This window comes from Stegodyphus dumicola, chromosome 10 (genome assembly GCF_044657685.1).
Source record: "Stegodyphus dumicola isolate Sdum_Otavi_A_Nest chromosome 10, ASM4465768v1".
In the NCBI taxonomy this organism is placed as follows: domain Eukaryota; kingdom Metazoa; phylum Arthropoda; class Arachnida; order Araneae; family Eresidae; genus Stegodyphus; species Stegodyphus dumicola.
In genome coordinates, this window is record NC_140777.1 from 121976240 (window position 1) to 122002859 (window position 26620).

Consider the following 26620-nt stretch of genomic DNA (forward strand, 5'->3'; position numbering starts at 1 on the left):
ATGGACTGGGTTACATTTGTGATTGTTCACAATCTGCCATTGGAAAAAAAGGTAAAAATCTGATGTGGACTCCTCAATGACTTCCTTCTATACCTATTAAATTTACACACATTTTTTGCTATATTTCCTTTAAACGTATTTCCTCGAATTATTTTAACTTAATTCAGCGATCCTTTAAGATAAATTTGAAATTAACATCAAAAATTGCAAATTCTGAGATTAAATATCCTGTTTTTTTTTTTTTTTTTTTTTTTTTTTTTTTTTTTTTTTTCGTACTGAAGTCAGAACTTCGTAAGGAGATGAGTGCGTATATATATATACACTTTCGGTACTTCCGATTGTAAAAGGAGGAGAGGTGCAAAACTAGATATTATAGCAGTCCCCATATACAAAACGTCAACGTTCTATGATTACTCTTTTTTGAGTTATAATAGAGAGACATACATAGGTACGTACAGGCGTCACGGAAAAAATCCATTTTACAATCATCCTTTAGTTTATTCCGTACGTACAGACGCCAAGCCAAAAAAAAAAAGATTTGGAAGCGATCAAAATGAATGTTTCCCTTGAATATGAAACTCGAAAATTTTCGCTATTACAACCTCTACATCGTACAGGGAAATAAAAGAGAATTAATAATAAAAAACTTATTCTTACTTGATTCTGATTTAAAGCATGAATATTCACTATCTGATTTTTATGCTGCTCATAAACTGGTTCATTTAACCAGAATGAACTGTAGCGCCCTATTTCCCGAAGTTACACTATGCCCCCGCAGATATGACAGGCAATAAATAATCAAATGCGTTCGAAACTAAATACCATTACGCAAAAGTGAGAATATAATCAGATTTTGTTTTTTACAACTATTAACAAAAATAAGTCTAATCATAATTTTGTTAAAAAGAAATTCAACTGGAAACGAGACTCAAACTTCTGCAGCGCGTTCTTTTGGGAGGCACCAATAATAAAAAGAACTAACATCTAATTCAGATCTAATTCATTTAGTTTCGATCTGGAGTTACTTTTATTCAGAAGGAAATATTGAACGCAATTTCAGATTGCATAGTTTCCTAAGAAGAAACATTATTTTGTATATGAGTTCCAATTCAGTATGGCGTCAAAACTTTGAGCTGTATACCATAAAAAATTACTTCAGAGTCAGAAAAAACATGTTCGGATCAGATAAAACAATTTTTTCCAGGATCATGGGATTTTCTATTTCTAACTCTTCAATTTAATTTGAATTTATACAAATTACTTCCGAAAGACAGGGTAGATATTTTCTATTCTTTATATTTCTTCCACTTAATTTGAATTTTAAACGAATTATTTGCAAAAGACACAATGAATCCTTAATAAAATGTTATAAGCGATTCTCTTCTGGTGGTACGCAAGAGAAAAATGCGTGGTAAGCAAAGAAATAAAGTATTCTGAACTATAAAATTTAAATACCCCAACATTCTGTCTTTCTCTTTTTTTTTTTTTTTTTTTTTTCTCCCTTCCATCTAACACTCGTAAATTTATGCGATCTGACGTTTGCTCTAGGTCAGTAGCTGCTCGTACAATGTAACAGAGCAATTCGTTTTTACTTTCACAAATATTCTTTTACCCATACACATAATCAAATTTGTCGCCATTAATTTTTTAAAGTATTAATAGAAATGGATGTTGTATTTAATAGGAAACAAAAATATATTTCTGTAAAAAGATCATCTCATTAATTCTTTTAGATTTGATCGGTTTATTAGCATGTCTACACTTTACATCGCCACCCATTTCCGGGATCACATTGCTCTATTTTTAATTACAATGAATTTTTTACGTCGATTTGCTGTCTCTAACAGCAGGTGTTTTGTTTTCTTGTTTTGTATTTTTTACTTTTCTATGCGATTTAAGAATAACGTTGTTTGAAGAACTAGTAATATATTGTGCATTTAAATATTTATGAAAAATAATAAAACAAACCTAGGTTTTTCAAAATAGAAAAATGGCTAGGATAAGTAGAAGTGATGATTCATAGGCGATGTATCCAAGAGTACTAGTACTGAGAAAATTGAAAAGAAAAGAAAAATTGTTTCTAGAAAATATAAAAAACTTATTTATCATTTGGGTTTACTTGGAATGGAGATGAAATGGACCCTCAACCTCAATGTGTTGTTTGAGGTTAACTATTATCCAAAGTATGAAACCCTCGTTTCTTAAAAGACATCTTGAATCTAAGCATGCCATTTGAAGGATAAATCTGAAGAATATTTCAAGAGGAAATTATCGGAGTTCAAAAATAGTAGACAAATAATGAAAGGTTTTATTACTTCAAGTGAAAAAGCTTTGGAAGCTAGTTACCTAGTAAGCCTAAGAATTGCCAAGACTGGGTAAGCTCACATTATTGGAAAAAACCTGTACAACCAAAAAAAAAAAAAAAAAAAAAAAACACCAAAAAAAAAAGGGGGGGGCCTGTACAACTAAGATATTACTAGGGTCCCATACACAAAATTTCAATATTTTATAGCGAACCGTTTTTGAGTTCTACAGCACACGTACATACAGACGTCACGATGAAACTAGTCAAAATGGATATTTCCGTTATCCGAAAACCGAAATTTTTGCAATTACAATTCTTCCTTTATTTTGCACAAGAAAGTAAAAATCAGACAGGTGTAAACTAGATATTACAGAAATCCTATATACAAAATTTCAACATTCTACAGCTAACCGTTTTTGAAATAAGCGAAAAATTCTCAAAAAACTTCGAGCAAAGTGTTGTTATGGCACTGCCGATTGCAATGAAAAAGGAAGGTGCACAACTAGATGTTATAGCAGACCCATACACAAAATTTCAACATATTTACGGCTAATTGCTTAATCAACTTCGAGTAACATACGAACTTAAAAACGTAAGATACATACATACGTACACACGTCACGAAAAAAAAAAGCCATTTTACTATCCGTTTTGGAATAAAGAGTCCTTTATTCTGTTTGTACGCACAGATGTTTAGCAAACAATAATAATAATAATAATAATAAGGATTCGGAAACGGTCAAAATAGATATTTCCGATGAAATCTGAAAATCGAAATTTTTCGCAATTACAGTATTTCCTTTATTTTGTACAAGTAAGTAATAAATTTGATTTATTAGCAGTAACATTTAATGCTATATGAACCTTGTTCAAATACTTTTTACTGTAAAGAATTATTCATTACATGCAGGTACAGTATTATCGTAAGTATTTATATTTCAATTATGTATTTATCTGGAAAATCAATTAATAAATTTACTTACAGCCGCTTATTATGATGATAATGAAATTTTGTTAAATAATTCGTGGCTATCGCTATAAAAATAGATTTAGAATTAGTTGTTGCTTTTAGTGATTTTGTGCTTTGTATTCCTGCAGAAATTTTATCGCAGTTGCTTCCATCCTACAAATGTATATTTAAAAACTGAATTTAAGATTTATAAGTATCACGATTTGTCTATAAAAGCCATTAGAATTTACATTAGAGTACAAAGAATACGCATGATAATGTCGGTATTGCTTGATGAAACTAAATTGCTTTTTCTATGATTGCAGAGCAGTCAAGTCGCTGAACACTCATAGTTCGGTCACCGGGGATCGAATCCTGGCGAACTGGCTGATTGCATGGGTGGTTTCTTGGTTTTCCTGCATGGGTGGTTTCTTGGTTTTCCCCATGTGTAACATGCATACGAGCCAGTTTTCCTTAAAAATTCCTCCACGAAGACATCCCTCCTTTAAGTAGATATCCCCCTCGAGTGCTTTGCCATAATCAAATAAACCAACCCATGGTCGCAATACTCTTGAACATTCTGAAAGTATTGACGGCTTCTGCAAGATAGTTGGGCTAATAAGTATCATTTTTAATAAACTGTGATTGCTATAAAACGTAACGAATTATAACATGAAATCTACAGCTTGAAAGAATGTATGGTCTAAAAGGGGAGAGAAGGATTCCCGACGGAACTACTGATTTCTACAAAATAAATTAATTAAAAATTAAAATTTTTAAAAAAGAAAAAAAAATTTCCTTGCGATGCACAGTTTGCAATTAATAACTCTGTTCAGTTTCGTCCGGTTTTAAAATTAAAAAATAACTTTTATGAAAATCTGACTAACTTTTGCTTATTAAATAAAATGATTTGCAAAAAGTAACTTTAATTCTACAAAAGTTAAAACTACATATAGCTTAAAAATCGCAAATGCAAACAAATTCAAAACAAAATGTACATTCAAAACACAATTGTTTTATTTTACAATACAACTCTGCACAATAAAGTTAACAAAATAAATCAACTCATGAAATGAATCAAAAACTTCACTGCACACAATGTTTCGGTTAAAAATATTGATAAGCATTAATTAACATCGATCAGCAAAGTGCGTCTACGCCAACACATTTTTATTTTCTCTTCGCCGTTTCTAATATTAGAAGAACAGTGAGGAACGACAATACTTAAAACAAACATTTGTTACTTACCGAATTCACTAGAGACACAAATTCATTAAAAGAAATATTGCATTTCGTTATTCTGCAATTACGTGAGTATCATAAATCACATCGCACATAAAATACAATGTGAAAGTCACCACAAAAATTGCAAAAGTTTCCACAGCAAACGTCGAAAATTTAGGCACCACATCACAGGAAAATGCTTTATGGTTAAGTATTATAAATTACAAGCACATATCTTTCTTTCTTTTTTTTTTTTTTTTTTTTTTTTTATACCTTGAAAACTTAAAAAAGTAAGCTTCCTATCTGTTATAAATTCCAACCTTAGAGATAAAATTTTGACTCTCCAGTGTCATGCGCAAACAGATCAGTTCCTGTTCTCCTAGCATTCCGTTTGCTTGCTCTCTTTCACAATGCGATTACGACAGATAACCACGAAATTGTCTGATAACCTAGGTGTCTCTGAATAAGCTCAGAAGCAACAATACAACTGACATAACACTTATACGATAGAGACGAAAAAAAGAATGAGGAAAAAAAGCATGATTTTAATAACTTTGTATGCAAGCAATAAGGAGTTATCTTCCGAAGAAATCAATAGTAAAATCGCATCAATATTGTCCGCCAAATCACTACGGTTGAGCGCGTGACTAAGATCTCAACTGAACGTAAATAACTGCAGAAGCATCCATTTACCGAAATGTCACTAAACATGCGTGCAGGAATGTCTTTTAACGTGCTCTTTCCTCACAAGTGAAAACAAAATCATACTTAAACGCAGTTTACAGCAACTAAACTACATAATAATATATATATATATATTTCCTCTTTGCCTACATTCTATTTTACTTCTACTATAAATTGAAACGATCAATTACAGTATTTCATCACGTAGTCCCCCCTTTCTTCACTAATTTTATCACTTGAAAATCTACAGGGGAAAATTATGCGAATAATTTAATTTCCGAAAGACGCGGCAGATACAGTAAGAACACAAAAAATGAAAAGTAGCCATAGATAAATTACACGTAATTATCACAATATTATTTCATTAAAAGAAACCTACATTTCAATAAGAATACATAGTAATTCCCAATCGAATCTTGCTCGTTCTTATTATTGTCTTTGCTGTTCCTTAGGCATCAAATCATACGTAAATAATTAGAGAAGATGAATATGCAGACGATTCGGCGAAATCGTAGACTAAATGTCATTTCGCATTTGCTTCGTTATGAAGTGTAGGTTCTTGTATTAGGCTGCTATAAATTTCAACAGTTAGGAAGGAAAGATTCGGCGTGACTTTCGCAGGTAATTTGCGTGAGTTTGTCTTTGTTAGTACGACGAACAATCACTACATGGACGAATAGACTTTAGATTTTAAAGAAATGGTTCTCTGAGCGCATTGTGGAAGGGGGAAATAACGCGATTATTTTTTAGATGTTTCAGAACTTAAGAGCTAGAAAACCAAGCCGGAAAATAAGCTAGTTACGCGACCGAGTAACAGAATGCATTTATATATAGATAGCACTGTTCCCTACTCTTATCGTGGTTTGAGATCATCAGTCACGGATAACTAATGAGAAATAAAATCTACTGTTAAAAAGACGTTCTAAAGAAACTGACATTTCAAATTAATATCTTATTACATCAGAAAATACTGCAAGGAATAATATATGAAAAGATCATACTACTGTTTCGGAAGAACAATGACATAATAGCAAAATTAGTCTGATGACTATGGGTGTAATTTAACAATATCCCTTTGTGAATAAATACTATTAAAAAGTAATCAGAATATGCTATCAATCAGCCTTGCTCTCATTTTTATCAATTATTTTCTCATTTTACAATTACAGTTACCCATAATTTAGGTGTAATATCTTAATTTTTCTCCTCCGATTTCGTGAAAAATGGAGTTAGTTTTGATATGATAGTTGAGATATGTTTTGTTTCATTTTTAAAGCAATTTTATTAAATACACATTAAGTTTAACAAATCGTATCGAATAGCTAAAATGTGTGCTTAAATATTCCTGGCAGATCAATAACCTCTATTATTAAATAATGATGAATCTGTATGTATAGATGTGTATCTATTTTATTTATGTATAGGCATCAAATTTTGAACACACATAGTCCTCCGCCCGAACATTGTACTCGAAGCCCGAATTTTGAATTTCTAATTTTTTTATTTCATATTTTGTATGAATTTAATGAATTTCTGAATAATAAATTCAGTGATCTGAAAGTAAGCAGTGGTAACACTTCTAAATAAAAGATTTTTTTTTTCCTCCGACTTGCCAGACTGTTGCCATGCCGCAAAATAAAAGAAATTTATCTTTTAATTTCAATCAAAAAACTTTAAAACAATGTGTCGCTACTGCCTGAAATAAAATTTTTTTATCTTTCATACACTCGTGTGAATTGGTGGGAGAGGAGAGAGGTGGGAGACTCCCGGATCCTCTCCGGGGTGCACTTCTTCAAACATCGGGGGGCGGAAAATAGAAGTACAACCTCTCTTCGGAGTAGGCTCTGGCAAAAAATGTTCCATATAATATGGACAAGACAACAATAACCAGAGTGTTGCCATTCAGTAGAGCGCAAGATAGTTAACGTTCAAATTCAATCTACCTGTAATTAACATACAAAGTCCGTTCTTAAGAAGACTTTTTCTCCTTTTTAATCTGATTGATTTAAACAGACATAAGAAGACTATTTCTTCGTTTTAATGAGACTCATTTAAATAAAAATGCATTTAAATTAGGATATGTCCAATTAGAAATAATACGTATTTTTATGATATTACACTAACTACATTAAAATCATTGTACATTTTCCCGTTTTATAACTATTTAAGGCGGCTGGCCTCGTAAGAGGCTAGTTTTCTAAAAATGTAACATTTATTCAGAACACTAATGTTCATAAAGAGCAAAATTTTATTATTTTACCATACAAAATTCTGAATTAATTCGTGCGTAGAAAGATACTTTCATATACAATACATTCAAGACGAACAATACAAATATTACATCATCTTTCTGAACAAAAAGCATTTTATTTTCCAATGGAAATGCATAAAATGGGTCACTCTCAGTGATTCCCGCATTCTCTTCCGTCTACGATGCTAAAAAGGGAGAAATCCTACAGCGAAATTCTGTAACAGATAAAATTCTTCTAAATAGGTTAACGTACGACTTTGAATATATTTTAGTTTGATAATATCTACTTTCAGTTAGTTTCGAGACGTGAATAGATTATCACAGAATTCTTTCCGAGATTTCCTATAACATCGTTATTCCTGTAGCAAGATCCGCATTTCCAGCCAAAATTGTTTGCATAAAAATTGTCCTACTGCTACTCAGGCACACTTAATTCATCATAAATTTTCTTCCTTAATTAATTGTAAGTTCTAAAGCTTAAGCGTTAATATAAATTTATTATTTTCATTATTATTCGTTAATTATATTTTTCAAAAAATAAAATGTTATTAAAAATTTATAGTTTATTTTCAAATCGAGAATATAAAATATCAGAAAGAAGACTGCAATTATTTGGTTGTTCTCAGTTTAAAATCCTTTCCTGTCACTATGTATATTATTATACACAGTATTTACTCGCGTACATTAGTATAATTATAATTTTTAATAATTTTATAGTTCGAAAATCGCGAGAAGAAAATTATACAAATCATTTAATTTCCAACGAACGCCACCATAGAAAGCTGGACATGAATATGAAAACATGAATATGAAACTATAAATAAAAAGATGCTGCCTCGACTAATACGGAAATAGGAAGTCTTTTAGGAATGGATATAGGTCACGTATGCTTTGCAATGAAATCTTGTAATATTCTCCCTGTAAAACTATTCGAATACCGGTGGAATGTCATTAGACGTAACATTAACCGAGGGCCACGGACGCAAACCCTGAATGATCTGCGTATAGCACTAGACGTGGCTTGGCAAAGGCTACCAATTTTATGTGTCAGTTATTTTAAACATTTGCATATCTATCTCACAACTCTCGATCCTACAATTTGCATGAGGCTACGAGCATTCTTTCAACGTTTTTAAATTATGGAATAGGAATATTTCTCTTCGGTAAAAACAAAAACATTCTTCAACACACAGCTTGTTTACATGCGACGTTTTAAAAGAAGAGAAATTTAAAGTAGCAGATGACATTTCTTATTTCAAATAAACTGTTCCAGAAGGGTTTATTCCAAAACATTTGCTTTCTTAAAAAATTGTTTATCGAAATCTTTCTAAAAATTTGTAAACACGTCTTGATTAGTCATGGGTCTTGATTAGCCGATGTTGATGCAATTTGCCGTGACACTGGATTAAGCAGCTCGTGTTTCGCTTCGACCCTGGAACAATGTCGGCAGCTTTCTGGGCAGGATCTTCTAGACAGGGCGTCGGCGTTTCTATGTAGTGATCCCTTCCGATGATGGATAGTTATGTCCTCAGAGGCTGAATGCACTTTGTTATTTTTAAAGTCCAAGGAAAAATTGTATTTCCTTAGAAATTCCAATCCGAGTATAAAAGGAACTGTAATATCTGCCACATATGCCATGTGATAGTAAGCAACACTCCCAAACGTGATGTTTACGTTTAACTATCCATCTATATGTCGATTTAATCATTAGACGCAGTCTGTTCCTCTATAATTTAAGCATGTTTTTACTAGACTAACCCTGCGCTTTCCTTAAAGCGCAAACTTAATTTTAAAAGAATACAGAAGCCAAAAAAAATAGAACGATCTCTAGGGGGAGGGGGAATGGGTATTTTTGTATCAACACTGAAAACAATTTTGGGGAGGGGAATAAATAAATAAAAGAGAAGATAGCTGTTTGCGAAAAATCCGTTTCAAAGCAGTTGCGCATTCAAGGCACAAGATTCCTAAGTTCAGGAATAGTTTGCTTAGTTTTTCTTTTTTTAGTACCATGCACCATTTTTTATTGAATGAATCTATGTTCATTGAGAATGCAAAAGAAATAGCATTTTAATTGAATGAGATGTCCTATGTTTGTAATGACGATGTTTTTTAAATGAGTAGCTACATACGTTTAAATTGCTTTATGACAGCTCAATTCATGCCATAAACGGAAAAATCCAATGATAACCCACTGAATCAGTTTAAAGAATCTATGCAAAGAAAGGAGTGACTATCAGTTGAAAGACATTTTTTTTTTAACTTTGATAAACCTTATCTCTTTTGTCAACTCGCGTTTGTCAGAGACATTGTAATTCACTCAATGAGAATAAAGATCGCCTAATTATGTTATTTTGTGCAAATGCTGATGGAAGGAAGAGAATGGTACCTTTAATCATAAGAAGTCCATGTCATTGTGGTATAAAGCAAATGAGAACTAAGGAAGGATGGTTGTAGATAATTTAATTAAACATCTTAACACTTTACCGACCGATCGCCTATTAATCGGCTTTTTATCGCCAACGCCTACCGACAGATCGCCTATTAATCGGCTTTTTATTGCCAACGTCTACTGATAGATAGCCTATTAATCGGCTTTTTTTCGCTCACGCCTACCGACCGATAGCCTATTAATCGCTTTTTTCTCGGGGTTATCTAAAAATAGCCTATTAAGCGGTAGTCATGGCGATAAACAATTGTCATTTGCTATATCATCTGCATTTCATTATTAGGGAGAATCTGCGGCCGGTCGGACGTGCGTATGCTGTTGAACCGCTAGCGGTCGCATAGTGTTAAGTTAAATTCGTAGGATAAATTTCAGTTCGCATGATTTTAAAAATAAAGTATCTTAAAAAAAAAAAAAAAAAAAAAAAAAAAAAAAAAAAAAAATCGATGATATTTTAAACCAAAATCTGGGTACTGTTATCAGACTTACATAATAAATAGCTGAAGTACAGTAATGATCTTAAGCAGCTAAAACACACATCTACACTGAGATTTCGATGATGCGTCTTCTTATTTATAAGCCTTTTTTAAACAATTCTTTGAAAGACGAATAAAAGATACTTTACTATATATATCTGACATTAACTGCTAATTGGCGGAGAGAGTTTCTGTAAAGGTCTACATTTGATACAAAAAGTATCAAAAGAAGTCGAAAAGAATATTTCTCGAGTCTACAGAATCAAAAGAACTCGAAAATGTATGTGTTGTACTAAACCTGAAACGTACTAAAAGAAATTAAATTCTTTCTAAAGGAAGAACAAGCTTGGAGAATTACAGCGATCGGCTGATGGAGGAATCCCTTTGAAACATTATTTATTTTTCACATCTTTGCATCCTAAATTCTTTTTTCGTATGTTATTTCCATATAGGAACATAACCTATTCAGTCAATAATCAATTTCCATTTAATGTCAAAAAATAGTACACAAGAATCCATTTCTAAACAGCTGCTAGGCAAATAAAAATTAAGAATCGAACTCCACATTGATACTGATTACGTTCAATATTTAAATACGTGAAGATTTTCATTATTAGCCATTTGCGTGGTCAGCCGCCTAAAATAGTTACCACTAATATATATATATATATAATGATTTTAATAAATTCAGCTACTGTGATTTCATAAAAATATTTACTGTTCCTCATTAGACATCGCATGGCCTAAATGTATTTTTTAGAATCATATTAAAAAAAAGGAAAAACATACTTAAGAATTGCGCTTGCTGCTTTTAAATCGCGTGATTTATTACTGAATATCAGACATATTAAATTTGAAAGTTAAATATCTTCAGCTTAACACGCTGAGGCGTGGAAGACAAATGCATTTTATTTCAGACAACGCGCTCCTTTTACATAGCAGAGTTTGTTAATTAAAAACTGAAAGACTAATATCTTACATTTTACCGAATGGCAACAGTCCGGCGCGCTAGGGATAAAAATATTTTATTTCGAGCAGCGCTGCCAATCCTCGTTTTTAAATTGCAGAGTTTATTAATAAAATATTCATTAAATTTGTCAAAATATGAAATAAATAAAAATACAAAATCAAAATTCGAGCTTCTATGTTGCATCACATGTTCGGGTGGAGATCGATATATGTTCAAAATTTGGTAGTTGTAGGTACCATCGTTTTACCATAGAGCGAGGAGCATATAAACATGCATGCATACTTGCATACATAAATACAGATTTTTTGTTCAGTAATCGAGATTAGTAATTCTGATAACCACATCCCAAATTATAAGCTTTCTCTAAAACTCTTTGAAGAATGAAATAATAACCACATCCCAAATTATATCCTTATTCTAAAACTCCTGTGAAAACTGAAATAAGTTTGTTGCCAATGAATATGAATTAAAACAAAAATTTCAGCCAACCTAGAGAACAATACACGATACAACACGCAGTCACAAACTTCCAAGAAAGAAAGCACACACCTACATGAATTATGACGACACCTTTTAGCATATTTTTAATGAAATTAGGAACATGTAGAAAAAAAAAAAAAAAAATCATGAGCGTTGACAGCACGAAAACAAGAGGTAGACAGCGAATAATAATAAAGATAAAAAGCTCGGGAGTCACAATTGGCCATCGTTGCGTGTCATTGACCCGTAGGTGCTGAGCTGAAAACCAATGAGTATACGAACATTGAACCACAACAGATTACACGGTACGGCATCCGTGAGCATAGGCGGGGGTTAAAAGCAGCGCATCTTCCGTGTACTGCAGTAGTCTATTATCATTGCATTGCTCTTCGTTTCAGCGTCTTTAAGACAAACCTCTGTTTGTTCGCACGCGATTAAAAATGGACGGTGATAAGTGACCTAATAAAGTCGCTAATAGAGGTAGGTCAGAGCATTGGCATGCAACATAGTTCCGAAACGATTAAGAAATGAGGTAACGAATCATGGTGAAATAGAAGGAAAGTAAATTACTGATCGAACGAACTCAAAAATTTTAAAGCGGAAGAATAAAATTCTTGGCCAAGGATTAAAAAATTTCTACCAAATCGGAATATTTTTGGCAATTTATTTTTAAAGGAAATTTTTACACTATCTAAAAATTTCCTTACTTGCAGCAGTTATTTTACGTTAAGCGCGTGCCAACAGTTATGCAGAATCTCTAAACATCTAATAATTTACAGTGCTCCCGTTAAAGTGGTATTCTTGTTCATTATGGTCCCTGTTTTTTCTCTATTTAACTAAACTAAAAGGCACAACAACCCTAGTGGACCATGATTTGCAGTGCCCCGAAATCTGCTTTCTTGACCTTAGGCCCCGGAGTGCATCATCATATGCCGCAGGACCCCTGGTGTTTTAGTCCCAAGCACTCCAGTAGAACGGTGCATCGCGACAATTGGGTACTTGGGCCGAAGGCCCTACCCCTTCTAGAATATTTTAGCAGTTTCGAACGTTGTTAAAAAGTAGCCTAATTTTACATAGAATTCAGTTGGCAGATAAAAATTTTGATGAACTGGGAAAATTACCTAATGATTAAGTTGTAGAATTTAAGGATGAAAAACGCTAGTAAAAAGAAGATCAAAAAAGCTGGTGATCAAGAGCTGGTTGCAGATAAATAAAGTTTCTCACTAATTCCATTAAAGTCTGAACTGTTTGTAGACTTGGAGTTTCTCCACAATATTCACGTTCTGCAGAAAGCTAAGTATCTCGAGTAAGATCTTGCCAAGTTCCTTGATATTCGGGTTTGAAAAGCATGATAAAAGTCCTTCGAAAATACTGGGCGCAGAACTTCTGTTATTTTTGACTAGCTGTAGGAGGTTTTGTTGGTTATCTGAGCAGGGCGATTGTCACTCCTCGAAAGTTGCGGAAAGTCCGCCGATGTCACTTCCGGTGCAGGTTATCGTTGAATTTTTGGAGTTTCTTCTTCTGAAATCTCCTCTTGTAAACCTCACATCCACGAAAACTGCTCACATGGTCCTTTCCACAGTACATGCAGCACGGCTTCTCGTCAGGTTTTTTGGATCTAGTATTGCTCCGATGAGCTCCACCACATTTCACACAGCGTTCTGGGTTGTTACACATGTGCTGAGTGTGACCAAAGGCCTGGCAGCGCAAACACTGCGCAGGCCGTTTCCTTGGCTTGTATTTTTCCACACGAATATCGAAGATGAACATATTATTCAGCCGATGGATCTGTTCTCCGTCTGTGTTACGCTTCAGCTCGATAAAGAAAATCGGGAGCTTAACATGTCCGTCCTTCTTTCTGCTCAGAAACATAGTCCCCAAGCGAACTCGGTACTCATTTTATCGACCCACTCAAAGATGAAAGGCTGAGCTAACCTTGCCCAGCTTGGGGATCGAACCCCGGGCCTGTGGTGCAGCTGACTGACGCGCTAGCCAATTCGTCACCGGGCGGTCTTTTTCCCTATTTACGTTTAGTAAATATCCTTGATGATATTTGTTAACTTCATGATATTTAATTTATACAACTGTGCGTTCACATTCGAGTTACTATTTGTTGGACACTATGTGAAATTATACGAAATTTGAAATACCAAAACAAATACTTATAAAAAAAAAACACGACGGAGAACGACGAATACCGCATGTCCTCGCGTATTTTTCCTTCTTTTTTAGCTAATTTTATTGTCCGAAAATTGAAAGGGGAAAATCATGCGAGTAATTTAAATTCAGAAAAACGCAACAAATAACGTAACAAGTGGAAAGCAGTCTTGGATAAACTACAGGTAACTATCACAATATTATTTCTTTAAAAGGAAGGTACATTCCAATAAAAATATGCAGAAATGTTAAGATTACAATATGTGACGTATATTGAACCTATATCTGACGTTAAATGAACCGAACAGGTCGCGCCCCGACGCCCGGCCAAGACTCAGAGGAGCCTTACATGAATGAGCCTTGACTGCAGCTACAAAGAGAGGTTAGGTTAGGTTAGGTTATTTAACGAGAATTAAGTGTAATTAACAATAAGATGACCGTCAAAAAGATTTAAATTTTTGAATGAAATATTACACTCTAGCCTTAAAATGACCTTACGCATGCTTTTCTTGAGGTTCTAGTTCGTGATTCTGAACTGAAATTATAATGCTTTCATGATATTTAATGTTGAAATAAACATTACGAACAGTTTTGAAAATGTATTGTTTGAAGTTTCGATTTTTAAATCGATATGCAATGTGCTCTTCCCTATGAATTTTGGAGAGAGATGTTTTTGCAACTATTTATTAACCCCTTAAGGACCAGCGCCGGGAGTCACAGGACCGAACCCGCCAGCATTTTGATATTATGACTTCGTATTTAATGTACTTGTTTTAATGTGTATTAATATAAAGAATATCACATTAATAGAAATAAATTAAACAGGTAAAATACTAAAATCATAACTATACACACAGAAATGAATACTATAAACATGAAACAAAATTTACAAATACGAAATAAAAAAAAAAAAAAAAAAAAAAAAAAAAAGAATTACCTGTAGGTAATTAAATTCCAGTTTAAAAATTCTGCTGTGTGTGAAATAATTCAAAACAAGGATCGACACACAGTCCTACATTGCATATTTCACACTCAAAATGAGTTGTTTGCTTTCGCTTTTCCTTGGTTTTAGCGCACACAACGCATCTTCTCCTACCTTTATTATTTTTCCGTCAACGTAAATTTTCGGAAACTATCTTCCAGTTAAACGGAAAAGTATAGTGTACGGTGATTTTGGACAATTTTTTTAAGTTTTTAAGTAAGGTCTCTTAGCCATGGCTAACGGAATGAAACTGAATATAACCCCAACATATGTCACAAAACTTCAAAAGACACTCAGAAATATTTCATCCTCAAACACTGTGTAATATCAGATTTATATTAGAAAGCTTCCTGTTTTTCTAAATCGAAAACAGCGTCCACGATAAGCGGAAAGTGATCAAGGAAAGACCCCCACTGGCGGGATATCCGTTAAACACAACTATGGACTATGACATTCAAGAAGCAGAGCGTTTTCGCCGGCCTATTGATGTTGATGAGTCCCGCCTGCGAGAACTTGTGGAAGAAGATCAGTACGCAACCGCTCGAGAGTTTGCTAAGTTAGACGTTAATGCTATGTAAATTAGTCGCGCTATGTATCGCATAAACTTGACGTACAAGTTCAATGGTTGGGTGCCGCATGAGCTGACTGAAGCAGATAAGGATAGATGTTGTTCGGGCCTGCACTAATCTGCCGGAATATCAATGCAAGGACAAAATTCTGGACCAGATCGTCACTTGTGATCAAAAGTGGATTTATTTCAACAACACTGTCCCACAAGGGGGTTGGTCTGCGCCCAGTGAACCTGTCGACAGCGTCGCAAAGTGCAATTTGACTAATAAAAAGATCATGCCTTGTAACTGGTGGGATTGCAGTGGTATTATCCACAAAGATTATCTGGAGCAAGATAAAACCCTCGACAGCAAGGTGTACAGCGAAATGCTAGTGCGTGTTGACGTTACTATCAATAGCCTTGACATCGCATCTTCGGATTTCAACCTTTTTTCACACCTGCAGCTACATCTTGTTGGTGCTACCTTCCATTCTGCACAGGACATCTGAAATGAGGTTGATCTGTTTTTGGACTCGCGGCCACTAAGTTTCTGTGCCGGAGGCTTTGAAAAACTACCAAAATGTTGGCAGAAAATCATACATTTCGGTGGTGATTATTACCGATACAAAAAGTACTGCTTTCATGTTTTTTTTTCTCCTAACTTTACTAAGAACATTTATTAAGCTTTCGTTACAACCAAATATCTTCATCGCGTATAATTTTGAAACAAAATAGAACTCTAGTTTCCTACATTTTTTGGAGCGTGTGAGGAAAAGGTACAAGTTTCTAAAGCCAAAACCAATGATCATGACTATAACAAAATATAAGCTAAGAGAACAACTCACAATGAGTCAATTTATTAATTAAAATGCAAAAGGTTTTGTTGCAAATACTCAAAATTGTGATGGCTCTCTGGAATAATAAAAACTTGTGATGGCCTTTAGGCAAAGTCGCTCCACTAGTGGCCGAGGAGTTAAGACTGCTGAACAATTCGACACAGATGTGAATTCGAGCGAACGAGCTAACTACAAGGTTGTTTTTCCCTCATGTCTGATATGAATACGAGCTAGTTCCCTAAGAAAATCCTTCCCTTAGGCAGATTTCCCTCGTGTGCTTTGCTTTATTAAAATAAACAAATACACTCACTACCTTATGGTTCTAATAAAGCAAACTTACAAAAAATGTACATTTATGCAAAAAAAATAAATAAATAAAATATACCTCTAATATTTAAATAATGTTACTAATGTGTACATAACTTTGACACTTTGTTACTTTAATAAAATTGAAAATCCTGCAAGATTTTTATGGATCTCAAATACCTTATATAATTAAGATAAAATAACACGCCGGACGTGTATTAATTTAGAGTTCAAAATAACAAAAATCAGCGTTATATTTGCAAATTTTCACCATCGAAATCCATTAAAATCTTGCAGGATTTTTATGGTTTTACCGAACCATCGAAACTAGTCCTGTGAAAATTTGCAAATATAATGCTGACTTTTGTTGTTTGAATTCTAAATTAACCTTTGGCAATATTACATGGAAAGTTAAAAAGCGTACACAATTCGCTCTTAGAAAAGGAAAACTTCTGCCTAGAGGGCGTAGGACACAGGTACGAGAAGGAAGTTTACTAGATTTTCTCTGTTACAATTTCAATTCCACCGCTGACAGAACACGTAAAAGATATTTTTATTTAGATGCGTGTATGGTCTTCGTATGTCTTTTACATTTCAAAATTAAATCAATAGCTTAATTTTAATACAACACATGTTTTTAATATTAGTACATGATTAGATGTTTAATTTTTACCTGTCGAACGGAAAATACTACTTTGAGTGAATTTGCTTCCTTCCGTAAGAAATGGCGGTGTATATTTTTTTCTTTAACTCCGCTTTCAGTTATTTTATTGAAATTTAAAATTCTCAGGTATGAAAAACATGGTGTACCTTTTACGAAAACTTCTACGTACTTTTACACAATTTAATTAGCACAACAAAATATTTAATCGCATATACTACTTCCCAGTACGTTTACAGCATGATTCAGAAACTTTTAATTTATTCACGTAATGTGCACCACACTTCATGAATTCCAAAGGTAGATAGTAGAAAAAAGCAAGAATGACCTGCTCTAGCATTTTTTGGCTTTGGAATTCTTTCCGCATGCATCTAAGACTCTTCATTCAATCACTCAAAATTTTTTCTATTCGTCTTCCACAAAGCAATAAAAAAGGGAAATGAAAGAGACAGAGATTATAAAGACACCAGCCTTGAGGAATATATCTCCAGTAGGTGTTCAGAGGGGGAAAAGAATATAATGCATCCTTATTTTCCGTAGAAGGAGAGAGCCGTAAATAAACGATTGTTTTGATTTGGTTTGTTGATTATGGAAGAACACACATATTTTCGTGAGAGAAAGGGCGGATGTCTACGTGGAGAACTTTCTAAAGAAAACTCGCTCGTTTTTACGAAGTACAAAGAAAATGGTAAAAACATCTTAGGCGCTGTTACCGTGCGGCGATTTTGCGTCTCGTGGTGACATCTCTATTTGGTAGAGAACGACCTAATGCTGAAGGTTGTTCCATCAGAGTTATTAATGACAATGTAAGGCAATAAATGGTGCCACGTACAAAAAATAATATTCATTGCTTTCCGCTGATGTTAAGTCCGAACTTCGGTCCTTTGGTTAGGAAGAAAACTTATTTGTATTACTTACAATAATAACAATATTCTGTATTATTAAGGATTTATCAAAAATATTTATTTTGTAATTTATTATTAAGTTTTTATTTATTTTCTCCTTTATATTGAAGCCGGGGCTCTCCAAATTACGCATCCTAGGTTTTTATCATATTTGTCTGCTGGTTTATACGACACACAGGGTGAGCTATTTCTACAGAAAATACGCCCAATACTTCAATTCTGACTTCTCCAAGTTCTTTTTTTCCTTTCTCTCGCGCACGTTACACAACAATAACAAACAAAAAAAAAAAAAAAAAAAAAAAACAGATAATCCGCCTAAGGACTTTTCGGATTACCGTATAACACGATGAATTTTAAATCCCTTTACCATACCAGGATTTTCCGTCTGCCAACAGTTACGTCACATATGTAAACAAACAAAACAAAAAATCGTAAAAACACCCATACGTTTTCGCTTTTTAACCGCTATATTTCTTTGTTATTTAGCAAATCAGAGTTAAATATTACCGTTCATCTTAATTTAAAAACATTTAACTCTTAAAAAACAACACAGACACAAAAAAAAAAAAAAAAAAAAAAAAAATTAGTGCAGGTTTCAAGACGTGCACAAAAATAAATTACTTACCAGTGATACATGCTAACAAATAAATGCACATCTTTATATATTCGTTTTGCGACGGAAAACAGTCTCAAATCATCTAATTACCCAGATGAATTACATACTGCAATCATGAGCAAAATATGTCTGCAAAATTAAAATCAGCTGCAATTTCCCCACTCACCACTCTACATCAAGGTCGTTCTCACTCGTAACATTAAACAAAAAATAAAAGGATAATATCTATCGCAAAAACCCGTTTGTGGTACCCTCTACAAGAGAAAATTGGTATTAAATGAGAGTGAAAGAATCCAGTTCCGAGAAGGTGGGGAAAATAGGTTACACGAAGCAAATTTTCGCCAAGGTCGCCAAAGCTGAAAAAGCTTTATCGAAACTGAATTATACTCGTAAAATTTTCGTAATTTCTTTCAAAAATAAAATGACGCAATGCTATAACAAGTCTGCTGTTAGCTTTATCTTGAGAAACGAATAAATATAACAATTATCAAAACATTAAAATAAATGTATATTCTGAGCATGTTCATAATGCTTCGTGGACGATAAAGATTTAAATAAAAAAAAAAATATTAATTCTGCTAGAGAACTCTATGAATAAAAAATTTCAACAGATACAGCAACCATATTTACACTGCTACATAACAAATTTAACAAACAAACTTCAATATTCCACTTTAACCTTACCAGTAAGAATAAATTATACCAGTAAGACATCAGTAGCAATTAGTATTAGATGAGTAATAAATACCAATCTGTTATTCAAAATTGAAGTTTTTCTTACGGTAGGAGAGGAATTTTAGAACTAGTCTAACATTTCGAGTAAACAGATGTTGCAAATTTATTCAATTCTCCAAGAATACATCACATACCTCCCCCATTCCCCAAAAATAACAAGTCTCCACTATCGAATATCACAATCGATTTGTATAAATCCATTTTTTAACTTAACACATTTATACTTTGCAGATACAGATCTTATTCACATATATTTCTTTGGGTATACACCCTTATAAAGATAATGAAGTATCCTTAAAGATTTTCTGCTTATTTCTTTGGGTATACACCCTTATAAAGATAATGAAGTATCCTTAAAGATTTTCTGCTGTTGGTGGCAACTAGTATTAAATACCAACAACTGCAAAGGAATAAAAATACACTGGTGTGGAAAAATTAAGGACGAAGTCGAAAAATTAGCATATCAGCTGAACGAAGAGGCACAGCGGACAGAAAGACTAATCAGGAGATTAAGTAAGGTGATGTACGGTAGCATATGCGCAGATATGCAGGTAGACGTAATGGGGGAGTGTCTGAGTAGTATAGAGCATGTTGTCGGTATAAGATCAGTATTTCTGACAAAGAAATTGCACGCCGTATAACAGTTAAAATCACACCGAGTTGCTGCCTCAGCGAGAAATGGCGAATAATCAATCTCTTAGACGACATCTCGATGCTTTTACCCGAGGTCGAATCATTGGGAAATTGGAGGAAGGCCGCAGTGTGACAAGTGTGGCTGCAGAGTTCGGAATTGCTCACAGCATCGTTTCACGACTTTGGAGACAATTTCAAACTACAGGAACAGCTATCCGGGGGTTTAGTAGTGGTCGTCCACGAGGAACCACACCCGCAGATGACCGGTATATTGCCTTACAGGCCAGAAGAAACAGGCGGCAGACAGCGGGAGAAATCGCTAGACACGCGACACAGGCGACTGGACGACCGATATCGCGTTTTACCGTGGCCAGAAGACTGCACGGTGGTGGTCTGTTTGCACGACGCCCTGTACGGTGTGTACCTCTAACGCCTGCCCATCGGAGAAGGCGTTCTCTGTGGTGCCGGGAACACCGGAATTGGAGAGACAATGAATGGGGACGAGTACTCTTTACAGATGAGAGCAGATTCAGTCTTAGTAGCGATTCTCATCGTATACTCATCTGGAGAGAGCGGTTAAGCCGCAATCGTCCCTCAAACATCATTGAAAGGGAGGTGGCGGTGTTCTCGTTTGGGGAGGCATCATGCTTGGTAGTCGTACAGATTTTCACATCTTCGACGCAGGTTCAGTCAACGGGACCCGTTATTGTAACGAGATTCTTCTTCCATATGTGCGTCTTTTTAGAGGCGCTATGGGTCCGCAGTTCCTTCTCATAGACGACAATGCACCATGTCATCGCACAGTAGCTGCCGAACAGCTCTTAGAGAGTAAGGATATTGAACGTATGGATTGGCCGGCACGATCTCCGGATCTCAATCCCATCGAGCATGTATGGGATTTTCTAGGCAGACGCTTGGCAGCTCTTTCCTTACCACCAGTAACGATTCCGAAGCTTCGATTGGCGCTGCAAGACGAATGGGCAGCAATGCCTCAACAACTCATCGACACCCTCATTCTCAGCATGGGCAGACGCTGTGAAACCTGCCTAGCAGTCAGGGGAGATCATATCCCCTATTAAAGACCGGATGTTTCTTGCTGGACACCCATCGCAGGGATGTTTCGGCCTTCAGTCGCATTGCGCTCCATGCTACTTTTTCAATAAAGCTTCTTTTTATCCCTCTGATTTCTCTTTTAGTAAGTGTTGCTTACATTACTCATGTCCTTACGTATTGGGGATCTTACGGTATTAAATGTTTTGATTTGGAAAGCTTTTGTACAAAGTTATATTGAAAAAACCGTCTCGTCCTTAATTTTTGCACACCAGTGTATATTATTTTGCTAAAGTATATAAGTGGCTCTTGACCCTAAACAAAGCTCAGATGGCATAAATTCACGAATGTTCGAGAAAAACTTAAGCTGTATGTTGGGGTATTTAATTTTTGAATTTAATAGTTAAAATACTTTGTTTCTTTGCGTACTACCTATTTTTCTCTTGCGTACCGACAGTTTTACGCGTATCACCGGTTAAGAATCGTTGGTGTAAAGGGTTCGGAAACTTTCAACATGGATATTTCCGTTTAAATAGGATACCGGAAATTTTTGTTATTACAGTATTTCCTTTCCTTCGTACAAGGAAGTATAATATCAATACAAAAATAATAAAACATAAATCTAATAAAACAATTTTTTTCAAAACTTTCATACTCTTTGTTTAATGGTTTTCTAAGTTATTAATGCACAATTATTTGTAGCATGACCATGTTGTATGCTATATATTACAGAGAAAATCACAAAGATGTCTATGAAGAAAAGTATTCTTTTAAAAGGGATCGATGTAAGAAAAGGTTTGGGATCCCTGATTAACATCAGCAGATAAAAAAGCGTAAGGATTCAGTCACACAAAGAATGCTTGATGTTATACTAAAACGATAATTTAAGTTGGTATATTTTTGGAAATAATGCCATCAGTTATTTTTTTATTCCAAAATTTCACGTAGGTTTTTTGGAGTAGGATAAACTAATCATATAATAACTAAAGCACCAGCAAATGCATGAGAAAAAAGAGGATGCGCACTGAATGTCGAAAACAAGTCGAGGCGAAGTCAGCCAGCCTCATGTAAACATATCGATCAGCTGAGTTGTGGAAGACACGCAGCCTCTTCTGTAAGCGCGTGCAGACTAACGGTTAACTTTATGTCAATATCATACCATATGACAGGGCCCTAAAGTAAACATTTGAGAAAAGAAGACGGGAAAAAAAAGAGAGATGGATGAATAAATTACATCACCTGAGGATTGGTTTAATTGAAAACTTTCACTTTTCTATGCTTCATTATTTAATAAATTTTCAGTACAGGACTGTCTGCCATAATTAAATATGTTTCATTGGAGGTTTTATTTAAGCACACTTTAACTACGATCTTATTCATCAATTTTTAAAAGCTTGATATCTAATAGGACAAGTTTCGATAGCTGGTGTATGAGGTACTCTCCCGCTTTCCTAGCGTGCCTTCGTGGTGTAGTGCTCAGCATACTTGGCCGATATTCCAGAGGTCCATGGTTCGATTCCCGGCGAAGGCGATTGCTAATTTTTCATTTCGCCGGCTTCCAAAAAATACCTAATGTCTCTACAATGGCACCCGAACTAAAAGGGTGTTGAATGAGGATTCTCCACACCATGGATTTGGCAATTGGGTCCCCTAAAAATGCCAGTACCTTAAGGTATTTCTCTCGCTTTCCTAGCGTGCCTTCGTGGTGTAGTGGTTCTACACGCTGGGCCGGCATTCCAGAAGTCCGTGGTTCGATTCCCGGCGAAGGTGGTTGCTAATTTTTCATCTCTTCGGCTTTTCCAATTAACCTAATATCTCTACAGTGGTTCGGGCGCCATTGTAAATTTAATTCAAAAAGGCTAAGAGCCAAAGGCTGCATAGATTAATTAACACAAAGTTGGGTCAAAACTTAACCGGCGTAGATATTCAACTATCGAACGTTATAATGCAAGGTCAAAGACTATAAATCCTTTTTGATCTAGCAACCCGTTCTGGAGAGTCAGAACACGCTCTATCTTACAATATGAAAATTTCATCTTATATATACTTTAACTAATTTGCATTCTGGTGGGAAACGCGAAGCAAGAAATGATAGTAAACATCCAAAACATGAAACAACTGGTTAATTAACATAACCTTACAGATATAATATCAGAATTTAAATAACTTTGTCGATTGCATATATTAGTAATTTTTAATCGATAAAAATACTGAAATTTAAATTTTTGTTTTGCGAAATGCAAGTAAATATTTTCACTGCATTTAGGAAACAAAAAAGACGCTCTAGGACGGATAAGTGGCTTTCCAAGACAGGCAAGTGAAACCGAGGATAATAGCGAATATTAACTGAAACATAATATTCATACAATACACACCAGTACTATCGAACTGAATTAATACGTTATGTACAATAGGATATTATCAACATTAAATAATTAAATGAAGCGATAATAACATGTTATATTAGAATTAGAAGGAAAAAACCTTTACTATTATCTTCTTCTTTTCGTATTCTTTACCAGAATTCAAACTCATAGTGAGTATTTAAACTACGGCTTTTGTATTTGAGACAGAGAGCGTCTGGCATCTTTTGTGCACTACGTAGTTAAGTTTCCTGCCAGCTCTAATATTTGTAACTATTTAGTTTTGCGGTCTCTTTGCCATTACCTTAGTTCTAAAGCTCCAGTAGAGTTAGTTAGTCAGTTTCTAGTAGCATTTAATTGCGTAGTCCTTGACTTCTGTTCAATGTTGGATGTAAATTAGATAAATTAGACTGTTCGATTTATTTGCGTCACCACGAGTTGTGTTAATTGTAGAACAAAGTCGTGCACTTGTTCTAAATTGTATTTAAGTAAGTTCTTTTAACTTTTCCAAGACTCTGCCACTGTTCTCAAACACAGTGATAAATCGCTTCACGCCTGTTCTACTTATTGGACTAAAATGGTATTACCAGATCAAGCATAACTATTACAGAGTGTTAAGTTTTGCCATTTGTTTCATATTCTTCATACTGTTTACATTTGGAATGCAAATCGGTGGAGATATCCGGATTTTCTCCGGATGTCTTTAGCAGTAAATATCTTTACTGCTTGAAGTTGTAAACAATATTCGAAATTTTTGGTTTATTTCTATGCTCTTCTGGCATGTTTATTCGAAACGGATATACGAACTATTAAAATACGAAACTTCTAACTCAGTACTAGAAAACACTGAAAATATTAAATATTCTACTTCAGTTATTCTTAATTTTGAAGCTGGGGATGGCAATGATTTGTAAAGTAATTTAAAATAGAATTCCTTTTACAGTACAAATCCAATTATCCGAACTCCGACTATCCGAAACGCTGATTATCTGAATCGCTTTCATTTTCAGAATCGAATTTCAGAATTTTTTAGAATCAACTGAAGAAGAGGAGTCTTCTTCAGTCTGAGTAGCGATTCTCATCGCATACTCATCTGGAGAGAGCGGGGAAGCCGCAATCATCCCTCGAACATCATTGAAAGGGACAGGTATGGAGGTGGCGGTGTTCTCGTTTGGGAAAGCATCATGCTTGGCAGTCGTACAGACCTTCACATCTTCGACGCAGGTTCAGTCAACGGGACCCGTTATTGTAATGAGATTCTTCTTCCATTCTTTTTAGAGGCGCTATGGGTCCGCAGTTCCGTTTCATGGACGACTATGCACCATGTCATCGCACAGTAGCTGCCGAACAGCTCTTAGAGAGTGAGGATATTGAGCGTATGGATTGGCCGGCACGATCTCCGGATCTCAATCCCATCGAGCATGTATGGGATTTTCAAGGCAGACGCTTGGCAGCTCACACCTTACGACCAGGAACGATTCCGGAGCTTCGATTTGCGCTGCAAGACGAATGGGCAGCAATGCCTCAACAACTCATTGACACCCTCATTCTCAGCATGGGCAGACGCTGTGAAACCTGCCTAGCAGTCAGGGAAGATCATATCCCCTATTAAAGACCGGATGTTTCTTGCTGGACACCCATCACAGGGATGTTTCGGCTTTCAGTCGCATTGCGCTCCATGCTACTTTTTCAATAAAGCTTCTTTTTATCCCTCTGATTTCTCTTTTAGTAAGTGTTGCTTACATTACTCATGTCCTTACGTATTGGGGATCTTACGGTATTAAATGTGTTGATTTGGAAAGCTTTTGTACAAAGTTATATTGAAAAAACCATCTCGTCCTTAATTTTTGCACACCAGTGTATTTTAGTATAAGAAATCGAATAGTAAGATGAATTCGACATTAGTTTTATTCCTTATATGAAGAAAAGAAAGTATAATTGAGAAACATTTTGGTTATCAGATAACCGAAATGTGACCATTCCCGAACCCGTTTTGACTATTTTTTTGCTTGACGCCTGTATGCACGAAGAGAATAAGGCACTCTTTATTCCATAACGGATTATAAAATGAATTTTTTTCCTGACGTTTGTATTTACGTATGTATCTTGCGTACCTCAAAATCGGTAAGCCGTAAGAATGCTGAAATTTTGTATATAGGGCTGCTATAACATCTAGATAATCCCTTTCTGATTTTTACTTTCTTGTACAAAATCACAGTAGTACTGCAAATGCAAAAAAAAAAAAAAAAAAATTAGATTTGAACGGAAATATCCATGTTGGTCGTTCTCAAATCCATTTTGACTAGTTCCTTTATGACGTCTATACGTAAGTGTATCGCAGAACTCAAACACGGCTCGCCGTAAAATGTTGAAATTTTGTATTTGGGACTCTATTAATATCTAGTTGTACACCTCCTTTTTTGCTGCAACGCGCAGTGCCGAAAGAGCACTATAATTGAAAATTTTTTAAACTCATTTAAAAACAGGTTACAAATGTAAATTAAAAATTTAGTGATCTTCCAATTTAAAATTTTGTTTTCATTTTGTTGATGGTTACATTGTAATTATTTAAAAATCATAGACAGATAAAAGACATACATTTATGTAAAGAATATTAAAGGGATCTTTACTCTCTCCTAATATTGAATTAATAGTTGTATAAATATTGATATTAATAAAAACTAACATTTTAACAGTGCCCACTTTATTAAAGGATTGAAGAATCGTATCACACTTTCAAAAGAAATAATTTTAAATTAATTGCAGCAAAAGAAAAAAAAATGTATAATTTACTACACATGCAAAGGAAGTTGCAACATCAAATTTTTCTAAAAGTAACAAGAATATACACTTTAAAGAATTCCAAAGTTTGAGGAGAGAAAAAAGTATTTGAACAAAAAAATCTACAAATTTATGTAGAAAAATTAAAATAAAATATTAATACTCGGTGAAAAGACCGATACTGTCGATTACAACTCGTAATCTTCTCAGCATACAAGTCTTTGTTAGACCGTATGAGAGATTTTCCCATTCATTTAAAAAGA

The 26620-nt window shown here is 34.5% G+C and overlaps 1 protein-coding gene across 3 annotated transcripts in view; it reads right to left on the reverse strand.

Annotated features, from left to right (window-relative positions):
* LOC118193939 (epidermal growth factor receptor kinase substrate 8-like) overlaps nucleotides 1-26620 on the reverse strand; it is a 174746-nt gene that overhangs the window by 121717 nt on the left and 26409 nt on the right. The window contains exon 1 of one of the 3 annotated variants that reach the window (XM_035365099.2): nucleotides 18805-19030. The exons of 1 other annotated variant lie outside the window; for it this stretch is intronic. The gene's annotated coding sequence lies outside the window, so the exon portion shown is untranslated. Of the gene's footprint in view, nucleotides 1-4502; nucleotides 5055-18804; nucleotides 19031-26620 lie in introns of those variants that run through there. One more of the 3 variants, XM_035365100.2, reaches the window with a different exon arrangement.